Genomic DNA, 17,162 nt, shown 5'->3' with positions numbered 1-17,162 from the left:
TCCTGACCAAGAAAGTAAAGTATCAGTTAGTTTATCTTCTGCGATCATGGTTAACATCACTCTGAAAGGCTTATTTCCTTCTGAGAGGGCTATAAATCCTATTGGCTCCGATCTGAGAGACCTTCGCCGATCACTGTAATCTAGCCGTGCGGCAAATCGTACAATCATCTTCCCCTTGGCGCCCCGATCACGCCCATTGATTAGACCACGCCTACCTAAAAGTCTCCCTCCCTCCCACCTTATGGCTCCGCCCCAGGCCTAGCAGAGGAAGATTCTTATTGGTGAAGAAGTTGTCCTGGTTCCGCCCCGGGGCACGGCGATAGGCCGAGCCGGAGTGGGGCGGTGGTGGTTGGCTGCCTGGGGACGGGTCGGTAGCCGTGCCTGTCAGAGTGGCTGGCGGCAGTGGCGGCTCTCCGGGCTGGGTTGTCAGTCAGTGAGCAGAGGGGGAAGATGGCTCGCTGGGACCCGTTCTGTTAGGAAGAAGGGGGGGCAGGTGGTGCTTCTACTCCGGAGAAAGCAGAGCAGCCGCCGTCGCTGTCGCTGGGAGTCAAACAAGCCGAGGTTCTGGAGGTGGACCTCGGGAAGCCGCTCTGGTGAGTACGACCCAGCGACCCACGCCGGGCCCCCAGGGCAGCCGGCGACCGATAACTTTTTTGTCAGGGAGGAGCCGGGGCGAGGCGGCGGCGGGGAGGGGACCGGGACTTTGTCCCCGGGGCGGCGCCTTCGTTGGGGGTAACGGCTCCCTCGCGAGGCGCCGCGGGTGGGCGCGAGAAGGCGCTGGGCTCTAGGGGCGTCCGAGGGGCCGGAGCAGCGGGGTCGGGTGAGTGGGCTGCGGCCGGCGGCTGCTCGCCCCGAAGTTGGGCGCAGCCCGTGTGCTGCCTGGGCGGCGGCAGCTTTGTGCGCGTGGACTCGGGTCTTTCTCTTTCCCAGCAAGGAGCAGCCCAGACTCCGGGCGTGCCTAGGGGGCAGCCGCCTGGGCGGGACCCGCCGCCCCTCTGCGGGGAGCCCCCCACCCCCACCCAGCCGCAGCTGATGCTCGGGCCTGGGCCTCTCCCACTCCGGGGAGGCTACAGCTGTACGTCCAGTCTAGTGGCTAAAATGGTCACCGTCAACTCTCCCCCCCCCACCCCCCATCTTTAAAAGCAGCGTTCGCCCTGGTCTTTGGTGTCCCCCGCAGGGCAGTGAGATTCAGAAAGCAGCTACGATTCCTTCCTTGGTTATTACACTGGAGATCCCCTCTTCAGCACTTGCTCCCTTCTTTCTAGGAGTTATTCCGCTCTTGAGGCTGCTTTTAACGTGCTCGAGAATCGTCGGGGTTTTGTCTGAATATGGTTGCATTGGAAGACCCCAAGTTTGCACGCTTCAGCAAGACTGCGTATCCGCCCTTGAGCGTGCACAGTTGTGCTCTTGTGCCCTCCAAGTTCAGGCATTCCTGAAAGATTTTAATTTTGCCCTAGTGGTTTCGTGCTGCACTGGATCGGGTCTCTGATAAATACGCTGTCACACACCCCGCAGCGGCTCCGCTCTTCAGGCAGGGGGAGTTTGTTCCACAGGCAGCTACTAATTTCAGAGACCACACGACAGGCAGTAGGACCAAGCTGTCCTTTTGCAAATTGTGTGTCCTTTGGGTCACACAGTAGTTTTTGGAGCCGATATGCCACCCCTTTGGTTCATGTAACACTTGACAGTTTGAAATTTTCGGCTTTTAAAATCTTATCTGCATAAAGTCATGAGGATCGGTGTAACCTTGAGTCAATGTGATAGACCCGGGAGGGTTGTTTTCCATAAGAACATTTTCCTAAAATCCACAGGCTACCCCTCCCCTCCAGTTTCTAAGCATCTTTTCTTTGGGTTAATACATTTTTAAGGTTTACGAGATGCATGTTGGTTCCAAACACCATTTTTTTGAAGTACAGGGAAAGGCAAGAAAGAAAGAAAGAAAAAAAAAAAGGATCTGCTGGGCCAATAGTAGCTTTAAAGTCAGTTATTCAAATAATTCATTTAAATAAAGTGGCTCAGGGGAAAACCTGAGATTTAGATTAAAAATATTCTGGATTGGCTTATTTTATCCCCTTTTGACTTACTATAGTTATTACCATAGAGGTATTATAAAACCTTTTAGTTATCGACATTAACAGCACCTGGATATAGACACCCAGATAAGGTGTTGGTTGGGTCAGTATGTTATTCCTACTATGCTTTCTTTCTTTGTTGTGTTTCTATTTTATGAAATCTGCTCTTGATTGCATTTCTCAGAGTGGTGTCGTTTTGACAGTTAGAGTTTAAACATGTCTTATAGTCAACTGTTTTATTCAGGATCCTGTGGCATGATATTTATTTTATAATGAAACTGTAAAAACTTTGAAAAATGTTAATATCAGTACCATTTTGGGGGTATCATTTTTACATTTTGTAATTAACTGAAATTATGCCAAACATAAATTTATTTTGCACTGCCCCAGGCTGAATAGGTTCTACGGCAGAAGTGAATGGCATAACTCTTGTCATCAAGGAAAATACTGTCTGATGTACAAGACAGATAAGTAACAATTATAATACCATGTGATAAATGTGAATAGAGATATGCCTAGTGTAGGAAGGTAGCAGAGTAGGAGATGGCTAACTCAGCTTGGATGTAGGTAGAATCAGGAGCACACAGTACAGTTTGGAGATCTGATATAATTTAGCCAAGTGCAGGAGGTCACTAACTTTCCAAGAGAAGAATATAAGTGAGAAGGCAAGGAGGCATGAGAAACTATGGCAATTTAGAGAAGTCATTGTCAATGACAAGTCCGAAGTCAATAACATTGACATTAACATGACTTGAATGCTGGGGTTAGATAAGGAAATGGTGGAAGATGAAAATAGTGAGGGTGGTAGAACTCCAGATCAGGGCATTGTATCCTTGGCTATGGGGATTGGATTGGCGGTGATGAGTAAGAAGCCATTTAATGAATTTTTGTTTTAGATCCTCACTCTAGTAGAGTGTAGTAGAATCTGACAGGTACTGTTACCTTTGGGAAGAAAGAAGGAAGAATCAGGACCCTGAGGATTTGACTTGGTTCTAGTGATTGGAAGTGAGGGAAGATGGAGGGAAGATGATAATATCTATTTTGGGTTTTCTGAATCTGAGGAAGCTGTGGAGCATTCGGGTGAAGATGTCATTAGATGTTTGGATCCATGGATGTGGAACTTATAAAAAAAATCAGGATTGCAGGGCAGATCGGCAGTTGAATTGAAGCCGTATTGATTTGGTGATATTGAAATGATTCAGGGAAAGGTTTTAGTGTTGTAAAAGCAGTGGCTAGAGAACAGTCTGTTAAAAAGCAGAAATGGGAAGAAGAATAGTGTGAAAGAGAGAAGAGTGCTAGTTAGAAAGGTAGGAGGAACATCAGGAGAGATGCTAAGGATGGAGAGAATTTCAAATAGAGGGGAATGGGTCAACAAGTTTGAACGTTGTAAAGAGGTGTCAAGGAAGGAGAGGATTCCAGGGACCTAAGGATCAGGATTCCATAGGTGGCTTGAACAGGTACAGTTTTAACTGAGTAGTGGTTCAGAAACCAGTCTTTGGAAGATTGAGAAAGAATGGGTGATGAGAAAGTAGACATGCTTGAGTGAGGCATTTCAAGAAAACTGAAGAAGGGAGAGGATGATAGCTAAAGAGCAGTGGTTCCCATCCTTAGCTGCACATTTCCAACCATCTGAGGAGCTTTTAAGAATCTTGGTTTCCAGGGGAAAGCCCATACCAATTTGAGGTTGAGGTAGTACCCCAGGCATTAGTATTTATTTCAGCAGCTTTGTTGAAATTAATTGGCATTTAATAAACCACACATATTTAAAGTGTGCAATTTAATGTTTGCCATAGATTTACACTTGTAAAATCATCACCACAGTCCGAATAATGAACATATCCATCACCTACAAAAGTTTTCTTGTGTCCCTTTGTAATTTCTCCCTCTCATCCTCAGGAAACCACTGATCTACTTTCTGTTACTATAGATTAGTTGGACAGGTATTTTAAAGTTCCCTGGGTAATTCCAATGTTCAGGCAAGGTTGAAAACCACTGAAGAGGGATACAAGGTGAAGGAATGTTATGTTTCTTTACATGCATAAGTAAGGTGAGAAGTAAGAAGTAGGAAAGATGAGATATTTACTGGAATTGAGTCCCCAAGGAGATGGAAGTGGTTGAAATTCAGAGCTTTGACAAATAAGAAAGGAAGACAATTTGGAAGCAACAAAGAATCTGATGTTAAAGACAGCACATGTCTTTGTTATCAGCATCCAAGTTGTCATCGTGTAGTATCAAGACTGATTTTCTAAAGTATTCAAACAAAGTTAGAGAGCATATTAATATTGTGAAAATGGATGCCGCTCAGGAAATCTCCCTAAATGGAGCCTGGGACCCCTGGCACCACCATGTAATGCTTTGTCATTTTTTGGAGGGGAGCAGATGGAACTAACAGTTTGACTATTGCTTGTTATTGAGAGCCAAGTACTGCCAGAGTCTTTTTGGCCCTGTTGGAGTTAGGCTGCATATCTGCACTGAGGAAAGAGAATATTTAACATTTGAAAATCTTCTGTTTAAAACATCTTTTTGCTCAGAAGAAATTCTGTTTGCTTGCCCTTTGGATATATGCCTTTTAAATACTTTGGAGGATGAAATCATTTCTATGTCTCCCAAATGAGACCAGGAAGAGTTGTGATTAGGGAGTTGTCAAAGGCCCATACTTCCTATCCTGAGAAAGGTAATATTTATATCCCCACCCCCTCCTCTTTTTTTCTTTTCTTTTTCCTTTCTTTTATTTTCCTTCCTTCTTTCTTTTTCTTTCTTTCTTTCTTTCTTTCTTTCTTTCTTTCTTTCTTTCTTTCTTTCTTTCTTAATTTTCTAAATCTTTTCAGATTACCTTAAAAAATTTTTTTAAGGTTTTATTTATTTTTGAGATAGAGACAGAGCATGACTGAGGGAGGGGAAGAGAGAGAGGGAGACACAGAATCTGAAGCAGGCTCCAGGCTCTGAGCTGTCAGCGCAGATCCCAACGTGGGGCTTGAACTCACAGACTGCAAGATCATGACCTGAGCCCAAGTCAGATGCTTAACCAACTGAGCCACTCAGGCACCCCTTCAGATTACCTTTAATTCAATTTATTGAGATCTCAAAAGAGCCCCAATGGAATTTCAAATTAATTTTTTTGAGATAGTTGTGATACCTTTACAATATTTTCATCATTTCGTCAAGTCATTAAAAAAAAAAAATTAGTATTATTTTTATTAGTAAACTCTACCCCAATGTAAGGCTTGAACTCGTGACTCCAGGACCAAGAGTCACATGTTCTACTAACTGAACCAGCCAGGTGCCCCCAAGTCATTTTTTAATGACTCAGTGTTTTATAGTTTTCCTAATGTGGTTCTGCCTATTTTTAAAGTAAATTTTTGGTATTTTAAAACATGTTGCTATTGCGAATGGAATTTTTTTCATTGTATTTTTTTTTATTTAATAAAAAATTTTTTTTAACATTTATTTATTTTTGAGACAGAGAGAGAGAGCATGAACAGGGGAGGGTCAGAGAAAGAGGGAGACTCAGAATCTGAAGCAGGCTCCAGGCTCTGAGCTGTCAGCACAGAGCCCGACGTGGGGCTTGAACTCACAGACTGTGAGATCATGACTTGAGCTGAAGTCAGACGCTTAACCGACTGAGCCACCCAGGTGCCCCTCATTGTATTTTAATGAGGATTGCATATTCTCAGTGGAATATAGAAAAGTTGGTAATTTAGGTATACTGTTTTCTAACTGGTCATTTTATGAAATTCTTTTTTTTTTTAAACCCCCAAATAAGGGCTTGAACTCATGACCCTGAGAGCAAGACCTGAGCTGAGATCAAGAGTCAGATGCTGAACCAACTGACCCACCCAGGCACCCCCATTTATAAAATTCTTAATTTCATTTTTTTAAGTTTATTTATTTTGAGAAAAAGAGAAAGCGTGTGTGCTTGTGCATGTAAACAGGAGGGGGGCAGAGAGAGAGAGAGAGAGAGAGAGAGAGAGAGAGAGAATCCCAAGCAGGCTCTGTGTTGTCAGTGAGAGAGGTAGAGAGAGAATCACAAGTAGGCTCCATGCTGTCAGTGTGGCGCCCAATGCAGGTCTTGATCTCATGACCTTGATCTCATGACCTGAGCAGAAATCAAGAGTGGATGCTTAACCAACTGAATGAACACCCAGGTGCCCCTAAAATTCTTAATTTCTTATAGTTTTTATTGGATTTTGTGATACAGCAGTTATAGCATTTGTAAATGATGGTAATTTTGCCTTCTTGCCAATATCTAATCCTTATTTCATTTTTGACATTAAATGTCTGGAGTGATGTTAAATTATATTAGTGAATAGTGAGCATCTTTGGCTCACTTCTCATTTGAGTGAGAATGCCTTTAGGGTTTCACAGTTGTGTATTCTTTCTGGCAACTTTTGTTTTTAGCATGTTAAGGAAATAATCTTCCTTAATTCCTTTTTGGAATTGAGATTTAATTGGAAAAGATATTAAATTTGATCACATACCCTTGTAATGTACACTGAGATGATCATATAGTTTTTCTTCTTTTACCTACTGGCTGATGAATTATATTAGAGGACTTCCTAGTAGATTTCACCAAACAATTGCTGGTAAAGGCAACTTGGTAATAGCATACCTCTTTAAAGTAGTGCTAGATTTGATTGCTATGTAAGATTGATCTTTAGTATTCTTCTTATATTACCTTATATATTACTAGCTTCGCAAAATAAAAAAGAAAGAGAAACCTTCCATTTTTCTTTTATATCCCCTGGCAATTCATCTCTTCCTTAAGGTCAGAAATAGTTTAGCTATAAAAATGTCTAGGCCTTTTGGATTAAATACAGTTTATGTACATGCACAATTTTGAGACATAAGTAGTATTGTCCTTACTCTACAGATTAACTGAGATTCAACGAGGTTTAAAATACTTGTTCAAGATCAACAACTAGTTAGTGGTAGAGAGTTTAAGTTGAATTCCTATCTGATGCCATAGATCATGTGTTTTTATCAGTACCCTAATTTTTTCTTAATCAGACTTTTCCCTTATTCTCTATTATTGAGAAGTTAATTTAATCACTTTATTTGAGTGTCTTATTGTTTTCCTTTCTGCCCAATTAGTCTCAGTTTTTGGTAACCCTATCATAATTATTACTGGTCACTCTATGTAATATCATATCTCCTGCTATTTTAATAAATACATCCAAGTGTGGTTATGGTAGAAGATCCCAGAATTGAAATACAATAAATGTATAATGTACTTTATATAATTTACATTTTAATTTAATGCAGGTTCAAGATCAATTTGCATTCCTGAATCCTGTTTGTACCTTGTAAAGAATGTTAAGTGCAACACAGATAAAAGATCAAGGAGTTTTGGAAAATAGTACTTTTCCACTGTAGTTTAAACATTTGTCATTGTTGAAGCTTGCATCAGAGTAGTAGTAGTAAATGTTAAGTGATATTTGTTTGGTGTGTGTTTTCCTGAACAAAGAGTCTTTGATTAGCTGATGAACATTAGTTGCTTTCTCATGTAAATGCTTAAGGATTCATTCAGTTATTTGTACTTGACTTAATGAAAACATTGTATATGAGTTCTTAAACTGTACTATGAAAGTTATTTGAGGCATCAGCTATTGGAAGATTTGCATTTATTCTTTTATAGAATGATGTTTAGGCTTGGAAATTTAAAAGAATAATGTAAGCCTTAAAACTGCCTAAATTGGGCAAGCAATTACGAACTCTATTTTAATCTTTTGGAGCTTGCCTGGTTTTATTTGTTTGTTTTTTCCCTTTTGAATGTAAAGAACATTTAACTAATTTAATTAGGGGATTAGTTCTAAGCAACATACACATACTGTACTCCCCTGCTTCTGCCCATGGGGGCATAGAAAGTTGCCAGTCTGACCTCTTTATACTTGCCAGATATATACATTCCCTTTTCAACTTAAAGTTCAAGGTTCCTGCTGACTTGTTAATCCATAGATATTACTGTGGTGGATGGAGTGGCAACATAGCCCCCCAGGCAGTGCGCACTTTTGTAGTGGAAAAGCAGGGGAGACTATTTTGGGAAATTATGAACCTTCAAGTGGGTCCTGATAAGAGAATAGAGAGGAAGGTGGAAGTGTTTTAGGAATCAGGAGGGGAGGGGAGAAGTGTCAAACTAAGAAAGGAAGCAGAAATGTGCATATGGAATGGACTATTCAAGAAGTACAGAAAATCAGAATGGTTATATGGGTGATAGAACCAGAATATTGAGGTCAGTGAAGTCTTCTTAGAGTTTCAGAAAGGAATATGCGTGTGGCAAGGTTAAAGGGAAAGAATATTGAGAAAAAAATCAGTACATTGTCATTTCTAAGTTGATGGAAAGTATATGATGAGAACCAAATACATACTGTAAAGGGGGTTAAGGAATAAATTGGTGGGGAAATAATTGGAGGCAGTAGCAGTAGATGAAGCTACTAAATCAGAAAGTTAATCGGTGAAGAATAAGTAAGTATGGAAGTAGCTAGAGAGCATAAGAATCTAATGAAGCCTCCCTTCCATCACCCCTCTCCCTTCTTTTCAGAAACTGTAAGCTTCTGAGATGCATTCTCAATTGTCCAATTGATAAATATTTTGTTAGTGACAATTAGAGCTATTGTTATTGAACATCTATGGTGTGCTAGTGTATTATTTTTAATCCCTAAAACACTCCTGTGATATAGATGTAATCACTACTTTTCACGTTGGAGGAAATTGAGACTTAGAGAGTTTAAGTAATTTGCTGGAAATTGGGCATGAGTTTTTGGACTCTTTTTATTGTGCCATGTTGCTTTTTCTATTTGTTGAATTGTGTCAAAACACTAGAGGGGAAGGGTGTAAAAGGACTATAAGGTATGATAGTCTTCTAATAGAAAGGAGTGGAAGAGAAATTTTAGCTATGTTTGCTATAATTTGTATTAGCTATATTTTGTATTTAAAATATTAAACAAATTTTTTTAATGTTTTTATTTATTTTTGAGACAGAGAGAGACAGAGCATGAGCAGGGGAGGGGCAGAGAGAGGGGGAGACACAGAATCTGAAGCGGGCTCCAGGCTCTGAGCTGTCAGCACAGAGCCCGACTCGGGGCTCAAACTCATGGAGAGTGAGATCATGACCTGAGCTGAAGTTGGACGCTCGACCGACTGAGCCACCCAGGCGCCCCTTAAAATATTTTATAAAAGGATTCCTTTCAACACACTTCTCTGCCATATATATATAACATTTAATTAAAACAATTTTTTTTAATGTTTATTTATTTTTGAGAGAGAGAGAGAGAGAGACAAAGTGTGAGCAGGGGAGGGGTGGAGAGAGAGAGGGAACCACGGAATTCGAAGCAGGCTCCAGGCTCTGAGCTGTCAGCACAGAGCCCAACGCAGGGCTCGAACTCACAAACCACAAGATCATGACCTGAGCTGAAGTCAGACGCTTAGTCGACTGAGCCACCCAGGCGATCCAACATTTAATTTTTAACAAGCCCTTTTTTGGGGGAGCTGATATACTTTTTTTTTTTTTTTTTTAAATCCATGATAATGATAGGTTGAGGGGAAAGGAAAGACAGGCTAAGAAAGGTGATGTCAAGAAAAGTAAGAGTAAAACTTAATTCTTTTCACTATGAGAACTTCAAATATGTTATACAGGTGTATGTTATACTCAGGAAGGCCAGCCTCTTCGTGGAAATGGTGTTGAGCTTGTTGCTGATGTAATCAGGGCAGATACTTTTCATGTCAACAGATTATAAAGCTCCAGAGTTTACAGTAATATTATGTGATTTATGGCACTCGGATTCCATCAGTCAGGAATTGGTTATTGGCAAAAGGGTCCAAACAGATGTTCTGTTTTCTGTTATAAACCCTTTTTTCAGAAACAATGCATAATTGAAAAAGAAATGCTTAAACTACTTTAAGGGATTTTAAACATTCTTACAGGACTTTGAAGTACTTGGGGGAGGAATCAAGATAGAAATTTTTGTTGTACTACTTTGTTTCATATTCAGCTGTAAAGCAACATCTAAGTTATATTTTGTTATACTCATATAAAAGTTAATATTATTGAAAACTTTATTTAAAGAAAAAATGTAATGTTTATTTTTGAGAGAGAGTGAGAGACAGAGAGAGAGCATGCACACAAGCAGGGGAGGGTCAGAGAGAGAGGGGCACAAGAGGATCCATAGTGGGCTCTGTGCTGAGAGCAGGGAACCCAATGTGGAGCTTGAATTTGCAAACTGCGAGATCATGTCCTGAGCCAAAGTCTGAAGCTTAACCAACAGAGCCACCCAGGTGCCCCTTGAAAACTTTATTTAAAAAAATTTTTAATTCAGTCTCTGCTAAAACAAATTGACTCTTACCCCAGTTAATATGCATCAGCATGATCATACTGAACTATTTATTGCTGCTTTGCTTTCTATAAGTTTTAAACAAAGATAAACAACTATTTTAATAAGATCCACCAAGTTTCTGATTGAGAAGAACCGAGTAGAATTTTGTAGTACAGTCAAGATCTGTTGCTTTTATTATTATGGCTCTGCTAGTACACATTGCCATCATTAACTATGTTTACTTGCATTTTCTCATTGCACCTTCCCTTTGCCCCCATCATTTTTTAATTGAACATTGGAGCCTCTATTGGTGGACTTTATTTATTTTAAATGATTATTTATTTATTTTGAGAGAGAGAGAGCACAGAGGGGCATAGAGAGAGGGAGAGAGAGAATCCCATGCAGGCTCCATACTGTCAGCTCAGAGCCCCAGGCGGGTCTCGAACTCCTGAACTGCGAGATCATGACCTAAGCTGAAATCCACAGTGGGATGCTTAACTGACTGAGCCACCCAGGCCCCCCTCAGACTTTATTAACGGTTGAGAGTTTCATTCCAATATACGAAAGGGCAGTGACTCACTCTAAAACATCAACCCAACCCACAAGTCAACTGGAATTTGGCTCCCTTAACATTTCTCTCTTCCTTTGTCCTCAACACTAGAGCAGATAAAACTGCCACTTAGAATGCAAAAAGCTTTAAAGAAATTAAAGTAGAGCTGTGCCTCGGAAAGTGTATTTCTGTACGCTGTAATTTTGGGGAAAGAGAGAGGAAAAAGGACCAAATGGTAACAAAATGATTCCAAGACAATATTTACATTGGGCTTTCTTTTATATTCCTCCCCATTTTCCTCATAGCATTTGTTATTATTATTTTATTTTATTTGCCTATACCCTGATTTGCCTTGCTTTGTTTCAAAAGGGATTAAAGGACACTCACTTCCACATTTACTTGTCTCCTACAGTGGACTGAGAATCCCTCAGGTCAGGGGCTATGTCGTATTCAGCTTTGTAAACTTAGCATCTAGGACATACAGACATTCAATAGTTTATTAATAAATGGGTGATATTTAAAAACCTCTAGTACAAGAAAAGAGAGTCAGATTACTTTCTACAGCCCTACTTTATTGCAGCTTTGAAAGTGTTAATGGGCTGAATCGTGTCTTCTGTCCCCCTTTTTATATGTTGAAATCCTAAAACTCAGGACCTTAGAATATAACCATAATTTGAGATAGGGTCTTTGCAGAGTTAATTAAGTTAAAATGAGATAATTAAGGTGGGCCCTAATCCAATATGACTGATGTCCTTATAAGAGGAAGTTGGGACATGACTTCTACTGACAGAAGATGATATGAAGACATAGGGAGAAGATACAAGCCAAGAAGAAAGGCCTGGAACAGATCCTTTCCTCTCAGTAGAAGCCAACCCTGCTGACTCCTTGATTTTGGACTTTTAGTCTCCAGAAATGTGAGAAAATAGATTTCTGTTGTTTAGGCCACAGTCTATGGTACTTGGTTACAGCAACCCTAACAAACTAATATGGGTGACTTGTCTGCTTGGATTTAGTGAAATCCCAAATACCCCTAATTTGCCTATCCCCAAGGATCAATTTCTAATGCCGAATGCCAGAACCTTAAAACTTTGACTCTTCCCTCAGGCAAGACAAACAAGGTAGAGAGAAATTTGGATGGCTCAATGTAGAAAGTAATAACTATTTGTCTATTTTCACCTCCCCCCACAGTACGGTCAATGGCAAGCAGCTGGCTGATTCTTTAGTTCAATTGGATTTATTTGGTTTGGCAAGGAAAAAGTGTTTATGGGTATTTTGTGTTCTTAAGTGTTCAAGAGCCTCTGCCAATAGACCTGGTTGCTTTTTCAGAGTAGAAACTGCAAGAGGAAGACTGAATAAAATACTTTTTAATTTAATATTAATTTGAACTAATTGCTTGTACATAATCTTAGCAACATGACTTTGCTTGTGTTATGATCAATAGGGGCAGAGTAATGTATCTTTTGGCTCATGCCTATTGCTTTGATAGTTGTCATAACCCCTGATCAGCAACCAGTCATACTGAGTTGTCTCAGTTATTGTCAGCACTTTGTCATCACACGCTTTAGCCATAAGCTAAATATATATGCATTTTTTGCCACTTATTTCTTGTTTTTTAATTGGACTATATATTAAATCGTGATTTGTTTAGTCAACTCTTTTATAGTGTTTTGAGATACTTTGCTGAAAGGGAAAAATTTGAACATATACAAAAGTAGAACACTTGCCCTTTCATCATTTGGAAGCAGATATCAGAGTTCTGAGAATAGGGTAAACTAAATTAACTAGTGAACTCTGTGTCACCCTGCTAAAGATGATCTTGCTTAGTATCCCATAATGCTGTGTGTCCATCAATCTTAAAATTCTGGCCAGTGAGCTATATGTGTAAGTTAAAAGGGGCACAGGGAAGGAAGTCTCCCTTAAAAGAAAGGAGGACGTTCTTTTGCCTGCTTAACTTCTTTCCTGGAATGTGGGCAGGATGGCTATGGTAGCCATCTTGGAATGTGAAGTAGCCTTGAGGATAGCAATTTTGCTAGGGTAGTAGAGCAAAACAGGCAGCTGCCACCATACTAGCCCTGGACTGCCACCCTCTTCCCATTCATTTTTGATAAGAAGGAAATAAACTTTATCTTGTTTAAGTCATTGTTACTTTGGATTTTACTATAATATACACTTAATTAAATTTCTAAAAAAAATGTCATTTATAGTAATTAAAATAGTGTGGTACAGATGCAGGAATAATCAAAAAGATCATTGAAATAAAATAGAGTTCAGAAACAGACCCAAGTATATGATAATTTAATATATATTAAATGTATCAATTCTTACCTCTGGGAAATGGTTCAATAAATGGTGCTGGTATAACTGGTTATTCACTTGGGGAGAATAAGTTACATTCACACTGTGTGTATGTATTTTAAAAAATCCAGAAATATTAATGATTTATCACATAGAAAATAAAACTCTGGTTACTCTAGAGGAAAAGTCTGGAGAAAAATTTTATGAAGCAAAATTCAGTATTAATAAAAGAAACGATTATCAGACTTGAGTACATAAAAATGTAAAACTTTCTATACAATGAAAATACCAAAAACAAAGCTAAAAAGCAAATGACAAAACTGGGGAAATATTTGCAACATTTAGAAAGGATAGTCTGTGATAAGCTCTACAAAATTTGAAGGAAAAAAATAGGCAGAGTATATGAGTAGGCAATTCACAGAAGAAGAAATAATAAACATTTGAAAAGATTTTAAAAGAAATGCAAATAGATGTTTGCAATGTGGCATTTTTGGCCCATAAAAATGGCAATAATTAAGAAGATTAATAATGTCTATGATTGGTTAGGGTATAGGGAAATGACACTTCCATCTATTCTTAATGGAAGTATAGCATGATATAATCTTTTTGGAAGGCAATTTTAACCACAAGTAACCTTTGATCCAGCATCCTGAGTCTATCCTGTAGAAATACTTGGACAGATTCAGGAAAGTTTATCATAGCATTGTTCAGATAGTGGAAACTGGAAACCGCCATTTTAAAGGGCTGGAAAAAAATTTCAAAAATGGGAAATACCCCTAACTTAATAGATTTAGTTAAAATTGTAATATTCAGAAGGTTTTTTTCTCCAAAAGACCGATTTCTCTATATGTGTTCTGAGGTATATTAGTTATCTGTTGCTGTGTGACAAATTACCCCAAAACTTAGTAGCTTAAAAATAACAAAGATTGGGGCACCTGGGTGGCTCAGTCGGTTAAGCGGCCGACTTTGGCCCAGGTCATGATCTCGCGGTCCGTGAGTTCGAGCCCCACTTCGGGCTCTGTGCTGATGGCTCAGAGCCTGGAGCCTGTTTCGGATTCTGTGTCTCCCTCTCTCTGACCCTCCCCTGTTCATGTTTTGTCTCTCTCTGTCTCAAAAATAAATAAACGTTAAAAACAAAAACAAAAACAAAAAAAAAACCCCAAAGATTTATTATTCTCATGATTTTATGGGCAGTTCTGCCTTTGTGTAGCTAAAATCAATCTAGTTGAAATCACTTGTGCAGCTGCATTCTTCTGGGGGCTTACATGAGGTTGAAATCCCCAGGATGGCCTCTCATCTTCCAAGATCTTTCTCCATGTGGCTTCTCAACCACATGCCTATCCCTGAGATTTTGTAGCATGGTGGCTACTTTCTAAGAGAAAGTATTTCAAGAGGACATTCCTCAGGTGCAAGCACTTATTGAGCCTCTGCTGGCATCATGCTTCCTAAAGTCCATTCACCAAAACAGGTCACATTGCCAAGCCCAGTACCAGTGTGGGAGAGGACTGCACAAAAGTATACAGACTGTTGAAGGCCATAAATATAATGGTAATAGTCTATCACACATGGATTAAAACATCACCACCACCACCACCAACAACAACAAAAAAAACGAAGTCCAGGTCCAGAATATATTAGGTAAAAAAAATCAAGTCGTGGAGAGAGTGATTCTATTTTTTTTTTTTTGGTGAAAAAATTAAAACACAATTTGACTATCATATCATATCAGTTTGAATGCAGGTGCAGTTTGAAGATTCAGCTGTGTCCTATTAAGCCAAGACATTAAAGAAATTTATGAAAATATGAAGCAAAACCATTCTTCTCAATAACTTTTTTGTTTGTGGGAAAATTTTTACATTTATTTATTTATGATTATTTTTTATTTGAGTATAGCTGACACATAATGTAACATTAGTTTCAGGTGTGTAACTTAGTGATTTGACAAGTTTATACACTATGCTGTGTTCACTGCAACTGTAGCTACCATCTGTCCCTTACATTGCTATTACAGTGTCATTGACTATATGCCTTATGCCCTGGTTTTTATTCCTGTGACTTATTCATGGAGTATTGTTATTTTAAATAAAAATGTGTGGGGTGGCTCAGTCGGTTGAGTGTCCAGCTTTGGCTCAGGTCATGATCTTGCAGTTCGTGAGTTCGAGCCCAGCATCGGGCTCTGTGCTGACAGCTCAGAAACTGGAGCCTGCTTTGGATTCTGTGTTTCCCTCTCTCTGCCCCTTCCCTGCTCATGCTCTATCTCTCTCTGTCTCTCAAAGATGAATAAATGCTAAAAAAAAAAAAAAAAAAAAAAAAAAGTGTTATGTTGACATGTACTGGATTTATTGTAACAAATGTTTAAAGTTTTGTCATAAAAATTTCAAACATGATAACCATCAGTAAATATAACTACCACCATAACAAAAGCTATTTGGGATTCTCAATAATTTTTAAGAGTAAAGAATTTTCAGAATTGCTGATTATATAGTATATGCATGGAAAAGAGTTTGAAATAATACACAATGGTACAACAGTGCTTTCTTATGAAGAGTGGGATAGCAACAGTGAGAAGGATGAACATTTCTTTTAATTACGTGGGAAAGATCTAAGAATAGCAATTAAAAAAATCTCTAATATAGAAAAATATTGATGAAGGTGGGAGATCAATGTTTTACCAAAGTGTTTATATTTTTTTGTTTTCTTTTTTACTGGAAAATTTGTAATTTGTTGTAATTGCATAATAAACAGAACCCTTCTTTTACATTCTACATTGCTGATTTTGTGTAGTTCTGATGATCTTACCATGATTCTAGCACTTGCAATTATTCCTTTGGAAAATAAAGGTGCTACCTTGTTTCAATTTTTCCCTCACTTATTTTCCTCACTTCCTTTGCTATCTGGATTATAGGCTCCCATAGACACAGAGCATATCTTACTGTTCTTTTGCTATTAGTACAAAGTAATAGGCATAGTTTGCATTATACTCAGTAGGCACTCAAGGGCTTGTTGAATTATTAATGTTGCAATTTGAATGCATAGTAATGTTTACTTTTTGTATAAGTAAAAACATTGTGTGAGTTATCCACATAACTTCCCATCCTATGTTTGTTTTTGCCTGGTCTTGTTCTCTTTCTTTGTTCCCACTCTGTCCCTGCCTGGCCTATAGTCTGGATAAATTGTATGAGCTAGACAGGGGATGAATAAAAATTTGCCATCTTGAGGTTCTGGTTTACTGAATCCGTAAAAGCCTTACTAAGCACCATACTACTTACTACTTATGCAATATCTTGAATATTGTTATTGAATGCTCAGTGAATGGTATTGAGGTAATTTTTATCCTTTGAAATGTTTATACTTATCTTAAAATCTTTAAGTTCAAGGTTGTTTTCTCTGGTAAAGCCAATGACATGAAGTATGTATGCATCCACTCCCAAGAGCCACATTAATTATTCTTATAAGATAAAAGAGCATTTTCTTTAAGTAATGTAGATAATACGTAATAGTTTGCATGTTGGAATATGAACATAAGGGCAAAGTAAGACAATGGAGGTAAATCATTGTGTTATAAATAATTTACCTCTACTTTGCTGATGGGGAGGTCAGACTTGAAAATTTCAACTTAATGGTATTGTCTTCTTTTACAATAAGCAAATACTTTTGTTACCTTCATAACTTTAAATTACACTGCCTACACCACTGCTTTTATATTTCTCTCCATTAGATCCCAATGAAAGCCCTGGTGTTCAATGATTTCATTCCATTGGAATTGTTTCCGGTTTTGTTTTCCTGAACATTCATCAGATTCTTTGTTGTAATTCTTGTATACTTTTATTGCTTTCCTCTTCGATATTTCTCCTGTTTCCTGTTTCATTGAGTTCTATTTCATTGGCCCATTTGGAACCTTTCTCAGCCTAGACCTGTATTCCTTCTCTATACTAA

At 38.8% G+C, this 17,162-nt stretch overlaps 1 protein-coding gene across 3 annotated transcripts in view; it reads left to right on the top strand.

The window, feature by feature from the left end:
- The first annotated feature begins 298 nt into the window (after nucleotides 1-298).
- The window catches only part of FAM126A (family with sequence similarity 126 member A), a 132,394-nt gene continuing 115,530 nt past the window's right edge, over nucleotides 299-17,162 (top strand). The window contains exon 1 of one of the 3 annotated variants that reach the window (XM_042968075.1): nucleotides 299-593. The gene's annotated coding sequence lies outside the window, so the exon portion shown is untranslated. Of the gene's footprint in view, nucleotides 594-765; nucleotides 821-17,162 lie in introns of those variants that run through there. The other 2 variants (XM_042968024.1, XM_042968039.1) reach the window with 2 other exon arrangements.

Source organism: Panthera tigris, chromosome A2 (assembly GCF_018350195.1).
Source record: "Panthera tigris isolate Pti1 chromosome A2, P.tigris_Pti1_mat1.1, whole genome shotgun sequence".
Taxonomy (NCBI): Eukaryota; Metazoa; Chordata; class Mammalia; order Carnivora; family Felidae; genus Panthera; species Panthera tigris.
Note: the sequence above shows the minus strand (reverse complement) of the source record. Positions and strands in the feature narration are given on the sequence as shown.